Source organism: Notamacropus eugenii, chromosome 3 (genome assembly GCF_028372415.1).
Source record: "Notamacropus eugenii isolate mMacEug1 chromosome 3, mMacEug1.pri_v2, whole genome shotgun sequence".
Taxonomy (NCBI): Eukaryota; Metazoa; Chordata; class Mammalia; order Diprotodontia; family Macropodidae; genus Notamacropus; species Notamacropus eugenii.
The window spans coordinates 219,576,509-219,600,303 of NC_092874.1; the positions used below are offsets into that span (position 1 = coordinate 219,576,509).

The 23,795-nt window shown below is 41.0% G+C and overlaps 1 protein-coding gene across 1 annotated transcript in view; it reads right to left on the reverse strand.

Annotated features, from left to right (window-relative positions):
* VDR (vitamin D receptor) overlaps positions 1 to 23,795 on the reverse strand; it is a 91,229-nt gene that overhangs the window by 57,374 nt on the left and 10,060 nt on the right. Inside the window, exon 3 of the mRNA XM_072654502.1 lies at positions 391 to 476. The gene's annotated coding sequence lies outside the window, so the exon portion shown is untranslated. The remainder of the gene's footprint in view (positions 1 to 390; positions 477 to 23,795) is intronic.

Sequence of the window (23,795 nt, forward strand, 5' to 3'; positions counted from 1 at the left end):
AATTAAAGATACAATAGGTCTAGGAATTCTTCCTCCAGGAAAAGAGCATCTTTAATTCAGCTATAATTGGCAACTTGCTTGATGATTACTTGTTGAATTGAACGAATGACTCTGGGGATGGTAGCCTCTTAGATGAGACTCTAGTCCTTGTGAAAAGAATTTGTTCTGTGAATTTGGATTTAGTCAAAGGGCCACAGTTAAGGACCTAGAGGGCACACATGTGGACTTGTGGCTGCAGGATCCCCACCTCTAGAAAAAGAAGCTAAAACCAAAGATATGAGTAAGAAGCCACGCAAAACTGCAAACATGTAAAACCCTGGTCTCAGTTTTGTCCTCTGCAAATACAGCCATCCTCTTCAGACCAATCAGAAGAAGGAAAGAACCACCTACCTGAAGGAGCAGGGTAGCAGAAGTAGATGTGGGCGGCACAATTGGAAGAAGAACTCTCTTCCAGAATGTCTTGGACAGAGAAGATTCTGAAATAAGGAAAGGAAAATTGTCATCTGGAATTGTGTCCGTACTTCAACCCCAGCCCACAACCCCAATTCTTTATGGAGTCCTACTACATAATTGAGGGGTTCTCTAAAGGGACTAATAAAATAATATTAATCACATTCACAATAAGCTCTTAAAGTCTGCAAAATGCTGCACACACAGTTTTCTTTTGATCCTCACAAAAATCCTGTAAGGTCAGTTCTACAGGAATTACTACCTCATTTTACAGGTGAGGAAACTGAGGCTTAGATAGGCTAATGAGTATCAGAGGCAGGCTTTGGACCTAGGTCTGTCTGGACTCTAAATTATAGCACGTTTTTCACTGTGCCAGTTTGAGTTTCATGTAAGATGTTCTAGAGCACCCAATCATTAAACATTTGAAGCACTTGAATTTTACCAAGTCATAAGGATACAAAGAAAGTGGAAAATGGTCCCTGGCCTCAAGGGGCTTACATTCCCAAGGGGGAAACAAATTGCAGATAGGCAAAAAGGTACAAAGAAGGAAGTCTCTAACAGCTTGGGGAACTGGGAAAGGTTTGCAGATCAGGGGACTGTAACTTTAAAAAAGTATTCTGTTCTTCCATTTTGCCAGCTTTTAGGGAAGGGGAGTCAGATAGCTGTAGGCAGCGTTTCTCCTAAGCCCAAGGATGGTGGTGGTGACCACAGAGTGCCATGATAGCAGCAACTAGTACATGTACAACTTGGCGCCAGTGCCATCTTGGTGCCCCCCGATCCAATGTACAGGAGGGACTAAGGGCAGGAAAAGCTTTTCGGTAGAACTGATCCCAGTAGCCCTCCAACTGAGGCTGAATATCTAGGGATGCTAGTCTAGCATCTCTGAGGTATTTTTATTGCTATATGACACAGAGTGCTCATCATGTGCATGACACACAGCACTTGGTGTTCAGACACTCTGGGGACTTTGCAACTTTAAGCACAGTATCCCTACATTCAAGAGTTTCATTTTCTCTCTGGCCAACAATGCCTACTTGCATCTTCCAGAGCTAAGGTCCAAAGTGACTAGAGAAAAGCAGGAGATGCCTAGTTTCCTTACCACTCCTGATACCAAACCATTTCCTTCCTCATTTTTTGCTGCCAACTCAGGGGTCTTTATAAGCAAACTGTCTTTTGCAGCTGGTCACCTCTGTCTTATATAGAAAACCAGAATCATGTATACATAAACTGAAACAGAATGGCGACCACTGTCTCTCTGGTCTCCTGCTGAATAGATAAGTACATTCCAGAGTTGTGACTGAAGTGGATCAGCCAGTACAATTCAACTGACCAGAGACTGGGTCAGCCTAGCCAAGGCAGCCAACACTGTTAGCAAAGATTCCCTTTTCTCCTTCCCACCCCATACACATAGACACATTCCTCTCCTGAGTCCTTTCCCCTAGAACACCCAGTACCACAGGCCCCTGGAACTTCACATCCTCTACAGAGACCACAGAACCCAGCCTTTGGATCGCTCCCCGGGTACTATGGGTTTCCTTTTTTCTCTGCTCTCTGCCTTCCAAGCTGGACACCAGAGAGCAGCTGGATAAAGGCAGCTGTACAAAGGAAATCAGCCAAGGGTGCTTAGGATGAAGAATGGGGAGGTGGGAACATTGAGGGAGCCAGGCCTCGTGCTCTCCAGCAGCTGCTAAAGGTTTCTGGGGTGATTTCTCTTCAGAGTCATTAGACTCTGTTGTTATAGGGACTAGGAGTGGATAGAGCTGGAACTGGCACAGCTTAATGCGTGAAATTACTTCCCTCCCCCCCCAGGATGATTTCTAACACTTGTAAATCCTTCCAATCCTAGTAAAGGGGAAAAAAGTTCACTTGGTGGCCCTAAAGGGTTGGTGTTTTTTGTTTTTTGTTTTTTTACTTTTCCCTCTGTTTTCCATACACAGTATGAACATAAACATTAATGCAGGATTACAAACTTGCCTCCCTACTCTGCTCACTCATTGTCACAGGTACTACCATATACCACAGACATACATAGATAGAGTTGTGCTGACAAAAGCCATTAAGATGAATCTCTTTATGTCTCTGTGACCTTTGTATATGCTCTTGATTGGAGAAGAGGAAGGAAACACAGGATTCTACAGTGCAGCACCTCCCCACTTCAGATTTCTGGAGAGGTTTGATGGGGGGAGAGGGAAGGGTTTTAGAATAAGAACTGTAAATTCCCACAAATAACATTACATATTGCACACTGTCCCAAGACTAGCCACCTTCAAATGTCCCTTAGTACAACAGGGAGCTTGGATAGTCTCCTTTGGTTTGCCTCAAAGAGAGATTCATGGGGACCTGCTATCGAAGCATGGCGACCAGTGGAATCTGAGCCCTACTGTCTCACTCCTGAACTCTGGCCATCCTCTCAGGAAGCTCCACTGGAGGTGTTTCTCCTCACCAACTAGTTGCCTGCTCACCAGTTCTCCTAATTCTCTTACCCTGACACTGCCCAAAGTCATTATTCAAGAAGATTCTGCTTTTTAGCCTCTAAAGATATTTCTGTAGAAGTTTATTGGCTCCACGCCACTATCCTAGTAAAGGACCAGGACTCTCCAAGGAGGGGGCTTCAAGATGAGGGGAATACTGAGTTGTTACCCCTATCAAGAGTCAACACTGGGGATGCAGAGGGAAACAATGTCCATGTAAAAACAAAAGATTGCGATAAAAATCAATTTTTTAAAAAGTTAAATCTGAACAATAAGAGGATCTTGTTTTGTTTATTATTCAGTCATATCTGACTCTTTGTGACCCTTATATGGGGTTTTCTTGACAAAGATACTAGAGTGGTTTGTTGTTTCCTTCCCCAGCTCATTTTACAAATGAGTAAACTGAGACAAACAGGATTAAGTGACTTGCCCAAGGTCACACACCTAATAAGTGTCTGAGACTGGATTTGAACTCAAGTCTTCCTGACTCCAAGCCTGGCACTATCCACTGAGTGACCAAGCTACCATATAAGTGGATATCTAGATTCCTTTCTTATTCCTTAGGCAAAGATGTACAACTTCTATCTTCAACACTGGTCCTCTCTTGATACTCTTTCACTGGGTCAAGAAGCAGAACACTCCCCAAAGTGCACTCTTATTCCAAAAGCGTGAGTGCCTGCGTTCCTACTAACAGGACATGACAAAAACCCTAGGAGGCCTTCTCGTACTACTTTCACCAATTCCTAAGAAAAAGAGTCCCCTTGGGTATCTCCTCCTGGATTGTTCCATATGAACTATAGGTTGTCCATGGGATCAAAAATCTGGAAGAGACTTTAGAGATGATCCAGCCCAACCTCCTCCTTTCACAGATGAGGAAACTGAGGCCCAAAGTAAAGTGACTGGTCTAAGGTCACACAGTCAGTAAATAGCAGTGCCAAGATTGAAACCCAGGTCTGCCAAACCACACTGCCTAAAGGATAGAAATCTAGCACAGTAGGTACATCCTAAAAAGTCTGCATATGGCTGTTGCTCACAGACTTAAATCTGAAAGGGACATCAGCTGTCATCTAGTGGAAGGTCTCTGGGGAAATGGAGGGAGGGAATTTGGAAGAGTGCTCCAAGGGAAAGTGACACACATATTGTGTGTGTTGAGGATGAGGGTTACGAAGGAAAGAAAGACAGAGACTGTGACAAAGAGAGAGACAGAAAGAAAAATACTGGTGGAAAAGAGAGCCAGAGAGAAGTGAGAAATAGGAGGAAAGAGAGAGGGAATATGAGAACCGTGTGATGCAGGCAGGAGGGACCGTCCTTTTGGTCTTTGGGGCTTTTTTAAATGTTTTTTTTTTAATTTCACTATTTGTTTTAAAGGGGGAGACCAGATTGCCCATTTATTAAGTGATTAACCTAATCAGTGTGCAGGCCAAGGGCATTTTTGCAATAGAAAGTAGAGCAAAGCTGTGGGGTGAGAAAGGATGGGTGGAAAAAAATCCACTTACCTCATTTCCTCACCCAGGCCCTAGAATCCCTCTATCCCACATTTACCATTCTGAGTATACAGGACATTACACTAATCTCTGGGGCTGTCCCCAAACTAACCCTGTTCTGATGCTACAGTACAAGTATCAAATTTACCCAACACCATGATAAGAAAGGTCAGAGGAAACTACAGTCATATTGAAAGGGGCAGACAGAACTCCTACTTAAGGTCCAAAAAGGGATATGGGAGGGATAAGGGAGTGGATTAATGAATGGAGAGTACTTCCTCCTCCCCTTTCTGGGTCATGTAAGTGTCAACTTTTGACAAAGAGAATTCAAATGAGGTACTTGCTGACTCACTGGAATCCCCCAGCTGTTGGGCCTCTCTCTAGTTGAAGTTAGTTATACCTTAGGTTGTAATGTGTAACAGAAAAACTGTAAGGAGAAGCTAGGAAGAGCAAAGTTCTAGTCTGGCACTATGTCAGCTAACAGTTGACAAGTTGATTCACTGATTCTCAGCTATCTTATCTATAAAATGAGGGATTAACTAATACGTAACAGAGTTGATCTAAGGATCAACCTCTTTGGGCCTCAAGTATCCTCATGTACAAAAAAGACAATTGATCTTGATGCTCTCCAATGTACTTTGCCTCAAATTATACTATTCTGCATAATGTTAATTAAGTTTAGATAATGTACATAAATGTGCTTTCAAAAGAGATCAAGTTGATAGGAAAGATGAGTTTTTTTCCAGGAATCCTTAGCAACCCAAAAATCTCAGGAAAAAACTATGCATAAGATATAAAACAATAAAACTTATTCTGTAAGGTGACAGACATTCCACAAGGTAAAAAAAAAAACAAAAAAAAAACCTCATGAGATAATATTGAAGAACTTACATATTTATTCAATGTCCCCATTCCCCTTATCAATTCACTCCACTCTCCTGGCTTGTCACACCTGGATCTGGCTGTAGGAATTCCCTGGCCTGATCCCCTCACCATAGTGGACCTCTCTCCAGAGGCAGGAGACACAAAGAGAGCAATAGAAAGGTGTGGGAGGAGGGAAGAGGGAAGAAGATGGAAGCACACAGAGTCACAGGCTAAAAGAGTAAAGAGCTTTGGCACCTGTGGGAAGCAGGACTTGGAAACCCAGCTGCCATCTGTCCTCCTGAACCAAGTGTACTCTAGCCTGAAACCAGGGCATCTCAATATCCCCCAAGACAAAGAGGCTGAAGATAACAAGCACCATCCAATGGTGGGATGGGAGGAAGAGGAGGCTCCATACAGCTATGGAAGAAACCAAAGAATGAGGAAGGAAACCAGAGGCAAGTGGTCAGGAATACAAGAGGAAGCCTGAAGGTTCAAGAGAGAAATCCTGCCCAAGTTTGTCTTCTGTAGACAGAGAAACCAACAGAGAGAATCAGAAAGATATGAAAAGAGTTAGAAGGAAAAATAAATCCAAGGAGAGACCAGAGTTTATTGAATATGTATTCTGCTTTGAAGAAAATGGAACCAAAATTACCTAATCGAAAAAAGAGAATCCTGCAGACTCCTAGTTCAGAGAACAATAGTGAGAAACTCCAGAATGGCTCAAAAGAGAAATAAAAGTTACAAGAAAATATTAGGGAAAAAATCTGATCAGAACTCAGACCTTTCAATGAAGAATTTAAAAACGGAAACAACAGAGTGAGAAAAATAGTAAAGTGAGGTGTTTGGTAAATGTGTTGGAGAGAGAAGGTAAAAGAAAAGCATCCCCTGTGAAGTCATCAATGAACAGCAAACTTCTTTTTTTTAAAAAATAATTTTTTTGTTTTCAACAATCACTTCCATAAGCCTTAGATTTTCTCCTCCCTTCCTCCCCCTTCCCTCCCTGAGATGGCATGCAATCTTATGCATTTTATTAAACACATTTTCACATTAGTCATGTTGCATAGAAGAATTAAAATGAATGGGAGAAACTATGAAAAATAAAACAAAACATAACCCAAGAGAATGCTTCATTCTGTGATCCAATTCCATAGTTCTTTCTCTGGATACGGATGGCATTTTACCTCAAGAGTCCTTTGGGAATGTTTTAGGTCCTTGCATTGCTGTGAAAAGCTAAGTCTATTAGAAAGTCCTCGCACGCTGTGGCTGTTACTGTGTACTGTGTTCTCCTGGTTCTGCTCATTTCACTCAGTATCAGTTCATATAAGTCCTTCCGGGACTCTCTGAAGTCCTCATATTCATCATTTCTTATAGCACAATAGTATTCCATTACATTTATATACAACAAACTTCTTTATATAAAATAAGAAGAAAGCAAGACTATTTCTTTTAAGAAGCAGAACAAGATTTACTCCCTGTCTGAAACTAGCACAGACAGAACCTGCAACACAATGATGTCACTCAACCATGGACAGGTCCTTGTACACCAACCATGAAAGCACATGTAAGCCTATGTCTTTTTAATAATATTTTCCCTCTGGATGTAATATTAATGACCTCAAAATGTCAAAAATATGGATGATTAAGTTTTTAAAACTTTTCATCTAGATATTTTGATATGTTTAATTTGTGCTGTTCTCTCCTCCTTTTCTCCTCACTTTCTTCACCCCCAAAATTCTTTTTCAAGAACAGCTAAAATCTTTCACAGGAAGAGGAGGTAGAAAGTGAACTAAGAGACATCATAAGTTGTATCTGACCAAACAAACTATCTTGCTTTTTTTTTTTATTTCAACAACTGGAGAAGAAAGACTTGGGGTGACTTCTAAGATTTTAACAACCTGGGAGAAGCCAAAAGATCTTGCTTCCACCCTACCACAGTAGGAATAATAGGGGTGGGGAGTGGATAAGTGGAACACCCACAATCTCAACATAGAAAACTGCCAATCAGACTCTGAAGGCTTCTCTTCCAAACCAGGTCAATACGACCAAAATCAGTCTTCAGGGCTTTTGGCATGCTCAGTATTTGCAACAGTGGGCTTCATTTTACTATAAGGTTCTACCATGATTCCTGTCATCTTATTTTAGGAATGAACAGTTTGGGGCTCAGAAGGTAACAGGGGACTGACCAACAGGGGCTCAGTTCTTCAGACATGCACAGTATATTCCCAGCTGACCACCCAGGTAGAGGACTTGGTGAGCCTGATTCTGGGAATTTGGAATGGAAGGCCTTGCTTTCCATTTGGCAACACATGCAAATAGGTATAACTGTTTCTTGTTGATTTTTAAATTGACTAAATGCATATGAAAGACATGAGTAGTAAAGTCAGTGTGGCATAAAGGATATATAATGGGCCTTGATTCATGTTCTGCCTCTGACATATACTGGCTGGGTGATCCTGGGCAAGTCACTCAGTCTCTGAGTACTCTAAGGACTAGACTCTAAATTGCAGAGAAAGTACTGGTCTGCCTTAGTCTAGAGGAAATTTCTTCACTAGGCGTTACTTGCACCAAGAAAATCATAGCCCCTTCTCTGCCCCTCATTCCCCCCTGCCAAAAAGGGCACGAACAGGTGAAATTTCACTTTCTTTCCTTGGTGGCTGTCAAAAGAGGAAAGGCCTTGGATTCTTTTTCCTACCAGGACTGAGCCATGGATTCCCATCACTAGACCTTGGGTGAATAAGTGTTGAGAAAGAGTAGACTGGGTCACAACCTTGTGAGCTTTGAAAGGTCAAGTGATGGCAGAAATTGTTACAGCTACCACATCTGAGCCAGGTGGGGAGCCAGCATAGCCCCAAGGAAAGACCAACATGACCTAGCTCAGCAATGAATCAATCAGGTTGCAGATGTCCTTCAAGAAAGGGAGCAACTCTTTTTGTGGTGACAAAGAATTGGAAATTGAGGAGACATCCATCAATTGAAGAATGACTGAACAAGTTGTAGTGCATGAATGTAATGGAATAATGTTGTTCAAAAATGACGAGCAGGCAGATTTCAAAAAAAAAAACAAACCTGGAAAGACTTAAATGAACCGATGCTGAGTGAACCGAGCAGAACCAGGAGAACATTGTACACAGTAACAGCAACATTGTATAACTGACCTTGATAGACTTTGCTCTTCTCAGCAACGCAATGATCTAAGTCAATTCCAAAAGACTCATGATAGAAAATGCTATTCACATCCAGGAAAAGAATCTGAATGCAGATCAAAGTATACTATATTCTCCTTTTTTGTTATTGTTTTTTGTTTTTTCTTTCTCATGGTTTTCCCCTTTTGTTCTGATTCTTCTTTCACAACATGATTAAAGTGGAAATGTTTAATAAGACTGTACATGTATAGCCCATATCAGATCACATGTCATCTTGGAGATGGGGGAAAAGGAGAAATTTAGAACACAAAATCTTATAAAAGTGAATGTTGAAAACTAAAACTAAATTAATTAATTAATTAAAAAGAATGGGAGCAACTCTTCCACTAGCAGTGCCACATTCAGAAGTGGACTTGGCAGAAGAATGTTTGCAGCAATCATTTCACATTTGAGGAATCCATTCTCTCCAGGGACTGAGGTATTAGAAGGGAGATTATGTTTTAACTCGGACTGGGGAGAACATTCTTGTAATTCTGTTCTTGCTGTATCTTCATAGTAAATATTTCTTCATAAAAACTAACTGAATTAATTTCTTATTAATGATATTGAAGAGATATCAACTAATTAGATGATTCAAGTCAATAATATTGGGGTAGTAATCACTGGTAATTGTTTCTGGGGGGCACACTGGAATGGGGCTCAGGCCAATAGCATTAGAAAACCCCTCAGCTCTTTAGGGTTATATGGCTGAGCTCTGACCTGCCAGAGCCTAAAAGCACTACAGTGGGGTCACAGATTTACAGCACAGAGTCATGGCAAAAGGGACCTCTGAGACCAAGTTCAAATGCCTCATTATACAAATGAAGAAAGCTCAGGATCAATTAAATCATTTGTCTAAGATCAAGCGAGTGCTAAGCAGCAGACTCAAACCCAAGTCCTGTAATTTCAAGTCAATAATCTTTCCAACCCAGTAGTATATATTACATAGGCATATATTATTAGTATATAATGTCATATATATGTTATATGTGTTATTATATATGTGTATATATGTGCAACACCCCAGCATGAACTTATGGGTTGGATCACATACTTCCTTGTGTTCTAAGGGTAACCCTATAGGTGAAGGTCACTCCATGTACTTCCTATTAACAGTCAGCCCATAGACTCAATTAATTTTTAATAAAGGTATTAACTCAAATGACAAAACAAAGAAAGTAGTTACAAAGCAATCTAATCCAAGAGGACCTGATGAGAACGGGGAAACTAGAAGTTCCTGGAACCTCTCTCATTAGCCCTACTTGCAGCATCAGCAACTGGCTATTTTGGGGGGAAGGAAAGTAGACTTGAATGGGCCTCACTTGCCCCAAGAGAAAGGGATGAGGCTATCAGGCACCTCCATTCAGAAGCCCAGCAGAAGAAGCAAAGCAGTTACGACTCAAAGGGTAGAAAAGTCATAGATCTCCAAGCTCGAAGGAATATTAGAAATCATTAATCCCACCCCTTATTTTACAGATGAAGAAATTGAAAGACAGAAATTGCTCAAGATCAAGGCAAGAAAGAGGGTTTGAACCCTAATCCTGTAATTCTAAATCCCCAACACGTGCACACACATGCGCGCGCGCACGCACACACACACACACACACACACACACACACACACAATGTTCCTGCTACTGAGTGGGATCCACCAAACAAAATCACTGATCTTTCCACTGACAGTGAAGTCAGACAATTTTGACATTATTGTTGCTTCCTAGACCTCTCGGTGAGCCAAACAGGCAGCAATTAAAGAGGTCCAAGGTGATGGGTGAGAAGAGGACATGTGGTATATATACAAACACACACATTTCTTATCTAGAATGATTGTTCCCACAAGCTGCTTTTTCCAGTGGAAACTGTTTTCAGCTTCGTCAACAAGATTCCTAGGCTGATTATCTTACTCTAGGTAACAGCCTACGTTGCTGCCCACATCACTGACCAGAAGAAGAGGTGGCAACAAAAACCAGTAAATCATGAGAGACAGTTACTCATGGAATTAGAGAAAGGTAAGAAGAAAAATAATTTGAGCCAATTTTTACTTTACAGATAGAGAAGCATCCAGAGATGTGGTTTATTTAAGGGAATACAACTGGTTGGTGTCAGCTTATCCTATTTTCAATTTCTCTCTGGCAATTTCAGTTCAGGAGCTCAAGTCCCAATTTGAATCAGCATCCATGAGATCATTATATATGTTTATGTGTGACACCCCAACCTGTACTTGGGTTGGATCATATACTACCTTGTGTTCTAAGAGTAACCCTGTAGGTAGGTCATGCCATATGCTTCCTATTATAGCCAACAGACAACTCTTATCAAAGGCACTTAAAAGTTGTAATGGCCTACCAAGAAAAGTAGTTACAAAAAAAATCCCCACACACACTCTGACAAATACAACATACATAGGAAGACTGGGCTCTGACAGAGTACAATGGCAGCGAGAGACATTTATAACAAAGGAAACTTACAACCCCTGGTACTAGCAGGACCTGAAAATTCTCTATCTCCTTGTTAGAGCCTTCATGTTAGATTGCCTGGGACCGTTCCTCTCCAGAATTCATTTGCCAAGGGGTACCACTCTTTGAAGAGGCCTCCTTCCTCAAGTGACTGTCTCTATGTATCTGTAACTGTTTGATTCCCAGTACATGTAGCTTTCTTTCTGGTTCAGGAGTTCCCTTTCAAAGCTCCATGACTAATGTTGGCTAAGGAGAGAAGAGAAAGAAATGCTGTATTATCCCACTCAAGGGAGCATCTTCCAAAAGGTAGTTCCTGGCTTGCTAGGGCTCAGAACTCTGAAATTCATCCAGGGCTTAGCTATTTAAAGTCCCCACAGCAGGAGCTAATTTGTTTGCTCAGTCAATCAAGCTATTTCCATCTTGACTCAAAGAGATGTTTCCTTCATAAAAGGATCAGGATGTACATACGTCTTGTTTATTCATTATAACCTCATTACGTGTAACATCAGTCGAGCTAGAGTGGGGTGGGGGGAGAATCACATCCCCCATCCCTTATAAATGTATGGTATAAAGGGGACCTCACTCCCTGGGGAAGAGAAGTAAATAGAAAGGGGAAAAATAAAGAGAGACTTAAAGGCATGATGTAGAATGGCAGCTGGAACTAGCCATTCCACTCAGGGCTCTCTGCAGAGTAACAATGTGGAAAAAGAGCCTTATTTGGAGTTCGTAGACTTGGTTCAAATCTCAGCTCTGCTACTGACTACATACATGACTTTCAGTAAGTCATTATTCCCCTCAGGGCTTCAGTTTCTCTACGTGTGAAAGGAGGGAGATTGTACTAGATGATCCCTAAAGGTTCCTTCAAACCCCTAAAGCCCTAAATTTCTATACAAAAATTCAAAGAACTTGAGGGCTTACCACCAGTCATTTTCATTGTCCTTTACTGTAGGCTCATTTTTTTAATCTGACTACATCAAGAAGGCTGGAAAGAAGTTTAATGTACTTGACCTCTTTCCCCTCGGGTTAGGAATTTCTGGGACTTTGGAAAGCAAACAATAACAGCTAGATAGGACTTTAAGTTTTGCAAAGTGTTTTACAAATATCTCATTTTATTCTCACAATAATCCTGTGAGATAGGTGCTCTTATTATCCCCATTTTACAGATAAGGAAATTGAGGCAAAAAGAGGTTAAGTTACTTGCCCAAAGTCATATAGCTAGTATATGTGTCTGAGGACACATTTGAACTCCTAAACTGCAAGTCCGGTGCTCTATCTACTTTGCTGCCAAAGGCAAGTAGGCAGAAGCTAGGGAAATCCAGTGATTTTAGCAAGAGGAAAGAGAAGGTAAGGCCACCGAGGAGGAAGGACATTGTAAATATGGGAAAGGAGAGGGTCCAGCCTCCTTTGGCAACCTTTCTGATTGATAAAAGACCCAAGTCATTACTGCCATTTGATCTCTTCTCACTCCTGATTCTGACTTTCCTAGTCATGTTGTGAAAGCCAGGAAAGTTAACTTTCCTCTCTTATTGAATGTAAGCACCTTGGGGACATGAACTGTTTCACTTTTGCCTTTGTATTTTCAGTGTCAGGCACACAGTAGGTGTTTAATAAATGCTTTCTGGTTGACAGAGTCTCCCGAGCTGTATTTTCTAGCTGAGGGTAATAATCCTGTGGCTCTCTTATGCACTTATCAAACACCCCAGTTTGCTCAATCTTAGGGACTTCATGATTGATAATGCCAGTGGTTCACTCTAACAGCTCCAATCTTCTGCCTCAGCCTACGTGTTCCAGACCTGTTCTATTGTCTTCTTTTTATTCTATGATCACTATGTAAAGGATTCTCATATTGGGCAGGTGGTTGAATTAAGGTTCCTTAACTAGGAGTCAATTCCCCCCCCATCTGCTTCCCTTTCTCTCTCCTTTACCTTGATTTGCCTGCCCCTTTTTCTTTCTTCCTCCTACCCTCCAGCAATTCCAAAAAGCCCCTAGAAGAAGAATCTAGCACCTAAAAAGAGAACAGACCATGGGTCCTGGAGAGGAGCTGGGGTGGGCAGGAAGTCTGCTCTCCTTAGCTATCCCAGCTGCCCCACCCAAAACAAACATTGCTCAGAAAGCCACAGTTCTGCTGAACTGGGAAAAGACTGTGACCACTCCACCCACAAGCTCCAGCTTCCAGGAATCTAGATGCTTTTTTGGGGGGAGGAGGGTCTAAGTCTTTCTTAACTTCTCCCCTATTTGGCAGAAAACCAAAGGTAGAAAGCTGGACTTTCCCACCACGAGGCAGATAATCAGAACTACAAATCCCAGGCTCCAATACTACTGTTAACCTTTGGGTACATCCTGTTCAATATCTTTTCTCTCCACTTGTGTCTGGTTTGTGGATGATTTCTTTTAGCAGAATGTGAGAAATAGCTCCTGGAGATTACCTCAAAGACTTGACAACACCATCATTTACCTGGGCCAGGTGTAAATCCCAGCTCTAGTAGAGATGGTCACACTGAGGGTTCTGTCCACATTCTCTCAGGCTAAGCTGATACAATCAACACCAGTGGGACACTGGGCCATATCCCTCCTAATTCTTATCTACCACTGAAGGAAACAGTCTGAAGCAATCTTGGTCAGGTCTTACTATAGGCTATCCTCTAAAAGATCCCTGGAATAACATCCTGCATGTATTTTAAAGTATGCTTTGCACCCTAAATAGATCTTTCAGCACTTCTAAGAAAGTTAATGTTGAGAAAGTTTTCTATAAAATAACTAACGCTTCCAAAGGACCTAATTCATGTTCTATTTCCTCAATTCATTCTGCACTACAATCTCCACCTACTAATGAGGACTGTTTTTAAATAGTTGTTAATCTAGTGTCCTTGAACAGATTTTTTAAGGAGGGGTCCATGAACTTAGGTGGGGAAAAAGACATATTTCTTTTCCCTTACTTCTAACTGAAATTCATTATTTCCTTCAATTGTTTAAAAACATCATTCTGAAAAGCAATCCATAAGACCACTAGACTATCAAAGGGATCCAGAAGTTTTACTAGACTCTCAAATGGGTCTATAATGCACAAAATATTTTTGAGAAAAACTACTCCAGAGGTTATACATCTGAGGTTGATGGGATCCAAACTGATTTGAAGAGGAGTTGCTACCTGACATGCACCAAGTGGGTAGCTCCTTCGCAAATTGTCAGAAATCCTCCATATTGTTATGCCTACAAAAAGGATATGTAAGTGGGAATGTCAGTCACAAAAATTACAAACTGAAATTAGCTGTTTTTTCTAATATGTCTGAAGACTTCCTGAAAAGCTGTTCTGGGCTACTATTCTGTGAAATCAATGCCAATGAATGCTGCCCTGGTCTCCCTGGGAAGCTAATGTCTCTCTCTCTCACTGTAGCAGTAATACTAGTCTACTACTTCATCTCTGAAAGTAGTGATTGCATAATTTGTCTTCTCCAGGTGTTTCCTAATGAGAAAGGACAATGTGGCACATGGCTCTATGAAATATTATTCTAAGGGGCTTAGAGTATTCCTGAGCTGAAAAAGACCCCTTCAAAGGTCATCTTATCTGTTCCCTACTTGCAATAAGATTGTTATTCAAGCCATTTTGCACAGGCATCTACGCTACTTAAATACTTGAATGAAGGTGTATTCCTTTGGTAAGCCAATTTCACTAACTTTGGGAGATTTAGATTATATACACTTACTGAGCTGAAGGATGAAAATCCACCTAATACTATCTGTTTTTTTAATCATTATCATTTAAAAATCATGATTAGATTAAAATCATCAGCCAACAAGCATTAATATCTTGAAGCTGAGAATTTTTAGTTCCTTTTAAAAGTCATGGTCATTACCCAAACTTCATTACTCCATTACTCTAACATTACTCCAACTTCAGTTAGCCATGTAAGAAAGAACCGTGAGCACTTTCCTGTCTCCTGACCCATAAGAGACTCTAATAAATCCTCCTAGAATAGCTAGAGCCCCATCTAATTTGCAAGCAAGAGCTGACTTTAGATTTCACCCTGAGAAATTTTGGGTAGCTCACAAAGAACTTCATGGGAAGTTTTCCTTCAACCTCTGGATAGCTCATGAAGAGGTCCAGAGACCTGGTTGAAATAGTATCCGATATCCGAGATGAAAGGAGAGAGTAAAATTCAAAAAGTAAAAGAAACAGTTCAGAGAAGCAGGGCAAATTAAATTACTTTGTTGGAGAAAGCCAAATGCATATGGTAAAAGGTAAAGCAAAGAGGAAAGAGGAAAAGCAGAGCTTCCACAACTTTCTTCAAACTCAGCACCCTATTCAAGATAACCAGATATGATTTCTGAGAGTGAGGCATACTGTAGTGTTTAAAGTCAACACACAGCACAAATCTCCCCATACCTGCCCTACAATGCTCTCTGTTTTGCCCAATTTTACCTGCCATTTAATGAAGTCGCTTCCTTGTGGCCAGGGATTGCATTGGAGATGGGAAATAAAAGTATAAATAAATGTATATGAAAATATGAAGTTCTGACAAACACACACACCATATACAAAGGCATTAAACAAAGAGTACCAAGTACGTATGTAGCCCTGGTTTCCCAGGTTCCCAACGCTGCTATGGATACCAGAGACTCAAGCAGACACCATGCCAGAGCTTACCTTGCTTGTGATGTCTATTAAGTTTGGCTCTCTGGGACTATGCGTTAGAGAATTTGGGGATACAGAAACTGGAAAAATCCATTCTCTGTTTTGCACCATGTACAAGTTTGAGAGGTAAATCCAATCCCTGGCCCTTCCTTGTGAAAATTTGGTAAGAATGCAGCTGTTGCCAGATGGAGGAATTAAAGTTGTGAGGTGCCCAAGAAACTGACAAAAGAGACAGTGGGTGACAACATGCCAGTCCTTCACTAGAACATCTTCTGAATCACCTCACTCACCCGAAATCTGTTTCAGATGAGAGAACCACTCTCCATTAATGGTCTAGTTCTGTCTCTCCTTCCTTCCCACAAAAGGAAAAAGTGAAAGTGAGAAATTCATTTTGCCTCTGTATCTAGTTAGAAGGAGACACCAATTTCTTCCTATCCAACAAATTGTTCCCTCCTCTCTCCATTACTCATTGTTCTTTTAGTGCTATCAATTATCTCCTTTATACAAAAGAAAATCCCATGACCACTAGGTCCTTGTCTGGTATGATTAATGTTGGCTCCAATAGATATTAGGGGAGAGATGAAGATCTCTAGAGAGCAGGGATTCTTAACCTAGGGATATATGGATAGATTTCAGGAGAGTCTATGAGCATGGTTGGGGAAAAAAAAATCTTTCTTTTCTCACTAACCTTGAACTGAAATTTAGAATTTCTTTCAATTGTGAATTTAAAAAAATTTTTTTAAACATTATTCTGAGAAGGTGTCCATAGGCTTCAACAGACTGCCAAAAGGGTCCATGACTCAAAAAAGGTTTAAGGAGCCCTATTATAGAGGGATGGGAAGTACATTCGTGGTTCAGGGCACCTGAGATGTGGGAACAAGAGAAGACACCAATTCCATTTGGTAGGCCCAAACACAGTATTGAAATAATACCCCCATGCAAGTGCAAGTTTCCTTGAAAAAGAGACTCTAAAAGCAGAAAAAGAATAATTTTATATTTAAGCCCTTTAAACAAAAGCAAGCCAAGCCTGAGAATGGGGCTATTCATCAGGGCATCCATCACTTAGCATGTATGGGAACCCAAACTTACAGAAGCCCAGAACTGAGGCCCCTTGTTGAGAGGGAGTCCTGTGCTATAACATGTCAATCAATCAGTCAATGAATATTGATTAAGTTCCTATTCTGCGTCACTGTAATGCTTATGAGATTAAAGATCTTCCCTACCCATTAATGGGTCTGCCCATCAAGGAAAGCTTGACTAGGGGAGGCCCACACCTTTTGTTAATTTCTAATACACTGGTCCTCAAAAGTTGTGATGCCCTTTGGCTCTGAAAAATGTATAAATACTCTGAGGTGAGGTTTTACTTTGGAGCTTACTCATTGGAAGTGTTTGTTTGGCCAGAGGAGACTCTGGGCAGCTGCTAAAGAGCCCCTTCCACCCTTTGAAAACACCAAATATTGGTGTTTTCACTCTGGTAACTATGTACGTATGGTCAGACAGTTATCTGTCTGTTGACATTTCAGAGAGTTAGAAGCCCTGTCTGTTGGTTGATCTTTGTTTCTCTGTTGATATTTTCTCTGAAGTTCAAGGTGCTGACTTTTTCCCTGAACTAAGTGAATGCTACATCTGCTTGATTAAAGTGATTGCTGATCCCTCAAAAGTGGCTTTACTTTTAGAAAAGCAGATCTACGAACCTGTGATAGTAGGCCTTCCTGTGTATGTTGGGTGCTTGCTTTCACAGTCAGGCACGGGGCTAAGTGCTGGAGATACAAAAAGAGGCAAAGACAGTCCCTACCCTGAAAGAGCCTACAGTCTAATGGGGTAGACAACTAGCAAATAAGCTATATGTACAAACAAGCCATATATAGGATAAATAGGAAATAATTGAGAGGGAAGGCACTAGAACTAGGAGAGGTTGAGATAGGTTTCCTGTGTAGAAGATGGGATTTTAGTTGGGACTTAAAGGAAACCAGGAAAGGCAGCAGTTGCAGATGAAGAAGGAAGGCATTCCAGGCATTGGAGATAGCCAGAGAAAATGCCCAGAGCTGAGAGATGAAGTGTCTTGTTCATGGAACAGTCAGGAGGGCAGTATCACTGGATGGAAGAATATGTAAAGTGTAAGAAGACTGGAAAGGCTGGAGGGGGCTAGATTATGGAGGGTTTTAAATACCAAACAGAGAATTTTTTATTTGCTCCTGAAGATTAAAGAAAGCTATTGGAGTTTACTGAGTAGGGAAGTGACATTATCAGACCCATGATTTAGAAAAATCACTTTAGTAGCTGAGTGGAGGATGAGTGGGGAGGGACTTGAAGCAGGTGGACCCACCATCAGGCTATTGCAATAATCAAGGTATGAGGGGATGAGGGCCTGCACTAGAATGGTGGTAGTGTCAGAGGAAAGAAAGGGGCATATTTGAGAGAAGTTGCATAAATTAAATCAGTAAGCAAAATTGGAAACAGATTGGAGGGGGAGAGGAGGGAAGAAACTCTCAGGGAGTTTAGCCACAAAGGGCAGAAGAGATATAAGATGATGGTAGGGATCAAGTGAGGGAGATATAGCCATATTTGTAGACAGTAGGGAATGAACCAGTAGACAAGGAGAAACTGAAAAGAGAATTAAAATAAGTGAAAAAGTGGAGACCACAGAGGGCAGCCTGTTGGAGAAGACAGGATGGAATGGGATCATACACATAGATGGTCATACCCTTGATCTTGCCATCCCCCACAAATCTACCTCTTCCATGTTCAAGAATTCTGCTATCCAACCATAATCTATTGGGTTTGAATTTGGTAAGAAGTAAGGCCACCTTATCATGTGATATAGGAATGAAGAAGAAGAAGAAAGTGGCAGAAACCCACAGAGTGATAGAAGATGAAGAAGAGGAAACTCTTGATTTTATCTATAAATTATGAGGCAAAGTTCTCAGCTGAGAGGGTGGAAGGAGGAGGAGCCATGAAAGGTTTGAGGAGGGATGAAAAGGTTTAGAAGAGCCTCTATGGAAAGTGGGATAGTGAGTTGATAAGGGAGATATAGTAAGATTGCCTAGCAGCAGTGAGGACCCCATTGAGTTTGGATGACATATTTGTAGTGGACCTAGTCAGAATGGTTGCATGATTTTTTCAAGTTTTGTTCAATGTTCTATGTGTGGGACTGGAGGCAGTATATGGTAGGCATTATTCCAGCCTGAGACCTGGCAGGGCATGGCAAAATTATAAGGGAGCTAGGGACTTAAGAGAAGAAGAAGGAGTCAAGATAAGGAGTGGCTAGTGCAGAGGAGATGACTTGGGAGAGAACTGAGGGGTAAAGGGGTGAGAGGTTATGGTGTGGATGAAGAGTAGGGTTGGTAAGGGAAGACAGGAGAGGTTAAAAGTCATTTTTCAGACTTCTTGAACATAGAAATGGTACATTTGTGGAGGATGGAAAAATCAAAGGTATGACCATATTTCTGTGTGACTAACATAGTAGATTGAGGAATTAATTGAGTGGTTAGAGGGTTTCAGAGAGAGTCAACATGTATATATATATTTAAGTTCCCTAGTATAAGGGAATTGGCGAAGGGAGAAAAATTGTGAGCCACGTACCAAACTCAATGAGGATGGAAAAAGGATGATCTAGGAGTCTGTAGACAACAGCTACCAGGATTTTGATTGGATGGTGGAGATAAATTGATGAATCCTCAAAGGAGGAGAGGTTACTGAGTGATGGAGATAGGGGGAGCATCTGGCAGTGGCAATGGGGAGCAACAGGTATTCCTACTCCCCTGCCTTGACCAGTCAGCTGAGGAGAATGAATAAAGATGTAGCTAGTATTGGAAAGGGTGGCCAGGGAGGCTGGCTCATGGGGGTTGAGGGGAAGTCAGCTTTCAGTGAGAGTTAGAAGGAGTGGGAGAGTAAGATATTTAGGATGAAGAGAAATTTGTTGCCTGTGAAACATGTGGAAAAAAAGAAAGTCCCCTCATATTCCTTACCCTTGTTCTTTAATACTATATCTATATGTACTATTATATAGTATTATAGTATATATGCTATATAGTAATATATCTATATGTTTCATATATTATATATAATATTATTATCTATATGTACTATTCTCACACAGACACATACCCAGAAATAGCATATCTAGAAGTTGTGCCAATAGCACAACATAAACCTTTTAGTATCCTCATATTTAAAAGGCCCTCTTGGGAGCTGTACTTTTTTCCATACAAAATGGGGATTTTTTTTCCTTAACCCTCATCTGTTTGGCTGATTCAGCATCCAGAGTATCCACTGATATACTTACACATAGTGCCCTTGTCTGGGAATTTTCTCTAGAGGTATATGCCCTTATCCATTAACTTTCTCAAAGCTTCAACTTCTTGGGTCAGGATATGTGTATGTGTAATTGGGGGCAAGGGAAGGGGTTAGGATAAAGATGATGGTACAGAATCCTTTCTTCCTTTTCCTTGTTTTCTCATATATGAATATGCCCCTCCTTATACTCAGAGGCTAAGATGGACCTGAGCTCATCCAGGAACCAACCACCTTCTTCTGATGGGCCTCGGAAAGAGCAAAGCACAAGGCTGTGAGGGAAAAAGTTTCTTCCCTTTCTGTTCTACTGCTCTTACTTACCAGCCCAACATCATAGAATCATAGATTTAGAGCTGGAAGAGACTGTCTGATTCAACCCTTTCATTTTACAGTTGAAGAAACTGAAGTCCAAAGAGATCTTGTGGCACATCCAGTCATACAAGTTGTAATTAGCAAAGTCAGGATTCTAACTCAGGTCCTCTGACTTCAAATCTGAGCCTCTGAACTGAAGACCTAAACAATGTCTCCCATTGCCCTGTTAACTCTCATAATCCTAAGAAAGGGATGAAGTCAATTCTAGTGGACACTAACTAGTAGGGGAATCCTCCTCAGATCCAAAGCCAAAACTAAAGGAATTATGAATGAAGCTATGCTCCACCTTGGGCTGCTTTGGAGCTCAGGTACATCACTTGCCTTAGGCATGGAAATCCAGGTAGTTCATGGGTGTCCCACAGGACTCTGTTCTGGGCCCTTTTCTCTTCTATACTAAAACCCTTGTTGATCTCATCAGTTCCTTTGGGTTCAATTATTGTTTGATCTTTTCAGTCTTCTTATAGGTATAAGTATACACCTATATAGGTGTTTATAAATATATATAAGTATACCTATACATATAAGTATACAGGCATATATAAGTATATACCTATATAGGTATAAAGCATAGGTATATGTAAGTATACATAAGTATACCTATATATATATGTACATATATATATATATACCTATCTATCTATCTATCTATTTACCTATATATATATACATATATAAGTATACAGGTATCTGTAAGTACATACCTATATAGATATAAGGCATAGAGGCATATAAGCATACACCTATATAGGTATAAAGCATAGGTATATATAAGATATAAGTATGTAAGTATACCCCTGTGCCTTATACCTGCTTACACACATACACACACACACACACACATATACCTCTATAAGTATATTTTTATAGGTATATACTGTCCCCCTCCTCAACACACACACATATTCCAGCATCCAGCCTCCTTACTGTTCCTCACACAAGACACTCCATCTCCTGAGCCTGGGCATTTCCTCTGGCTGTTGCCAATGTCTGGAATTCTCTTCTGCCTCATCTCAGCCTTCTGGCTTCCTTGACTTCTTCCAAGTGGAAGCTACAATCCTGCCTTCTGCAAGAAGCCTTTCCTAGTCTTCTGTAATACTGGTGCGTCTTACTTCTGTTGATTATCTCTAGTTTATTCTGTATTACATTATCTCTAGTCTGTATACATCTTACTTTTACATAGCTGTCTGCATGTTGTTTCCCCGTTATTAAACTGTAAGCTTCTTGACTGTCTTTTGTCTTTCTTTGTATCCCCAGTCCTTAGCACAGTGCCCAGCACTTGATAATGGACACTTAATAAATGTTCATTTATAGACTGACTGACTCAGCTGAGGCATGCTCCATTCTGGGACAGCAGAAAGCGGGTGAGAGCCCAGGATAAGTGTGACATGATAAAATGAAGGCAGGTAACATTTAGAATGGATATCAAAAACAGCCATAACTCACTCCATGGCCCTCAATGCCACAGGGTGGGAAGAAACATCTAATTCCTGTAATTCTCAGAAATGTTCTATATCAGAAAAACAACTGTGTGGGTAAAGCTCTCAAACAGACTGGGTTTGAAGTTTAACAAGAACAAAAATAATTCCTATTAGTGGGCTATTTTTTGCTCAGTTTTCAAAATAGCAGATTTGGATGACAGTTCAGGAGGCTCACCTCGTACTAACTGTCAAATTCGGTGTTTTCCCACCCCCAGGTTAAGGTATCCCAGAAAGCTAGGGACCACAGCTACTCAACTTTTAGGACTCTGTTTAGCCTGGCCAGTTGCTACCCTAATTCTCAAAGAGAGGAGGTGGGAGGGTGAAGTAAGACTAGTATACATTTGTCTTGGCTAGTTCATTTAGAGGGGAAGGGCAAGAGACAGGAATTAGCATTTATATAACACCACCAGGTACCAGACCCTATGCTAAGCACTTTTTACAAATATTATCTCATTGGAACTTCACAATAACCCTGTGTGGTAGGTGCAAATATCCCCATTTTACAGTTGAGGAAACTAAGGCAAAAAGAGGTTAAGTGACTTGCCCAAGGTCACATTTCTTGTAAGGATCCCAGGTTGGACACATGGGGGTCTTTCTGACTCCAGGTGCAGTGAGTACTGTACCACTTGCTACCTTTTAAGTCCAGGAAGAGCCCTAGGGCAGCAGATTGTCATGTCTTCCTTTTTCCAGTAACAATGGTAGTATTGATTCAATTATTTCCAGGGCAAGAACAAGAGGTGGAAAGGGGTGGATGGTACGGATGTGATGTATTTGGTAGCAGAGCAGATGGCGAGCTGTCTGTATTGAGTAGGTCTCCACTGTCTTGTTGGCTGGCTGAATGAGAAGGAAAACATGCCAGTTAGGTGAGTTCTCACTCACTAGTCAGGGTAACTCAGAATCAGAGAAGAGTCCCAAAGTGTAGTGGATCAACTCGATAGCAAGATGCCCATGCTGAATAAGTGAGGTATGTGTCATTAATAAACTATAACTCATTGTCAAGCTCCTACAGCTTATCTCAGTTATATCCTGCTATTCACATATAATAAAGTACGTGAATCATAATAACAAGCTATTCACAGTGCAAGCACCAGCCAGCCAACTACTTACCTACTCTTTTCCCTGGAGGCCTACCCAATTATTATCAAGCAGATAGAGCTTCCCACTAAGTTGTTTGGGTTTTGTTTGTTTTGGGGTTTTTTGCCCAATTTCTCTAGACAGGGAAATCTGGATCAGAATTCTAGCTTACTACCTGTGTGAATTTGATCAGGACACGAGCTCTGTGGATCTCATTTTCCTCATTTGTAAGATAAAGAAGCTGGTCCCAATGACCTACAAATAAGTCATCTATACCTTGGTATAGTAGTAGAAAGAGTTATATCAGGAGTAAGGAGAACGGGATTCAAGGCTTGACCCAGTTTTGGCCAGGTGACTTTTTTGGGCTTCTGTTTCCTTACTCCAGAAATAAGAGAAGGAGGGGATTAAATGATCTCTGAGATTCCTTCCAACTATCACATGGAATGTGGATGAAGAAATCCAGTTGTTGTCGAGCTCTTTAAAGCTGTTTTGTCCCCAAGTGGAAATTCTGTGCTACCACCAGCTCAGAACCACCCAGTCATCTACACAAAATGCAAAACTCTCAAACTACATCACAGAAAAGATCTCAGAGGCAAAATAGGGGGTGGCAGTCTATATGACCTTTCTTGGCTTACTGCCCTGAGGTTGGATTATTACTTTTTACTTGCTGGTTTAGTATAGGGAGGTTGGACAGTAGTTCGATTTCATTCCTAAGTACTACATGCTGGGGATGGGATTTCTTCCATCGTATATATTTAAACAAGATTCCATCGCAGCAAAACAGTTTGGAGTTTTGTAGAGTTCATCATAATGGAATTTCACCTGAGGCATCCAGAAAAGTCCCCCATTCTCTCTCTTAAAGTTGAGGCAACGGAGAGGTTGGTGTGCCAGGTGGGAAGGGCAGAGATAACTTCCCAGTCCTGGCAGGAGCATGTAGAATAAATAATTGTGCCCTGCAGGTGTTTTCCCTGAATCTCTATGACCAGCCTAAGCATTGTCCTATTCCCTCTCCCCAAGGACCACCAATGACTACTGTCT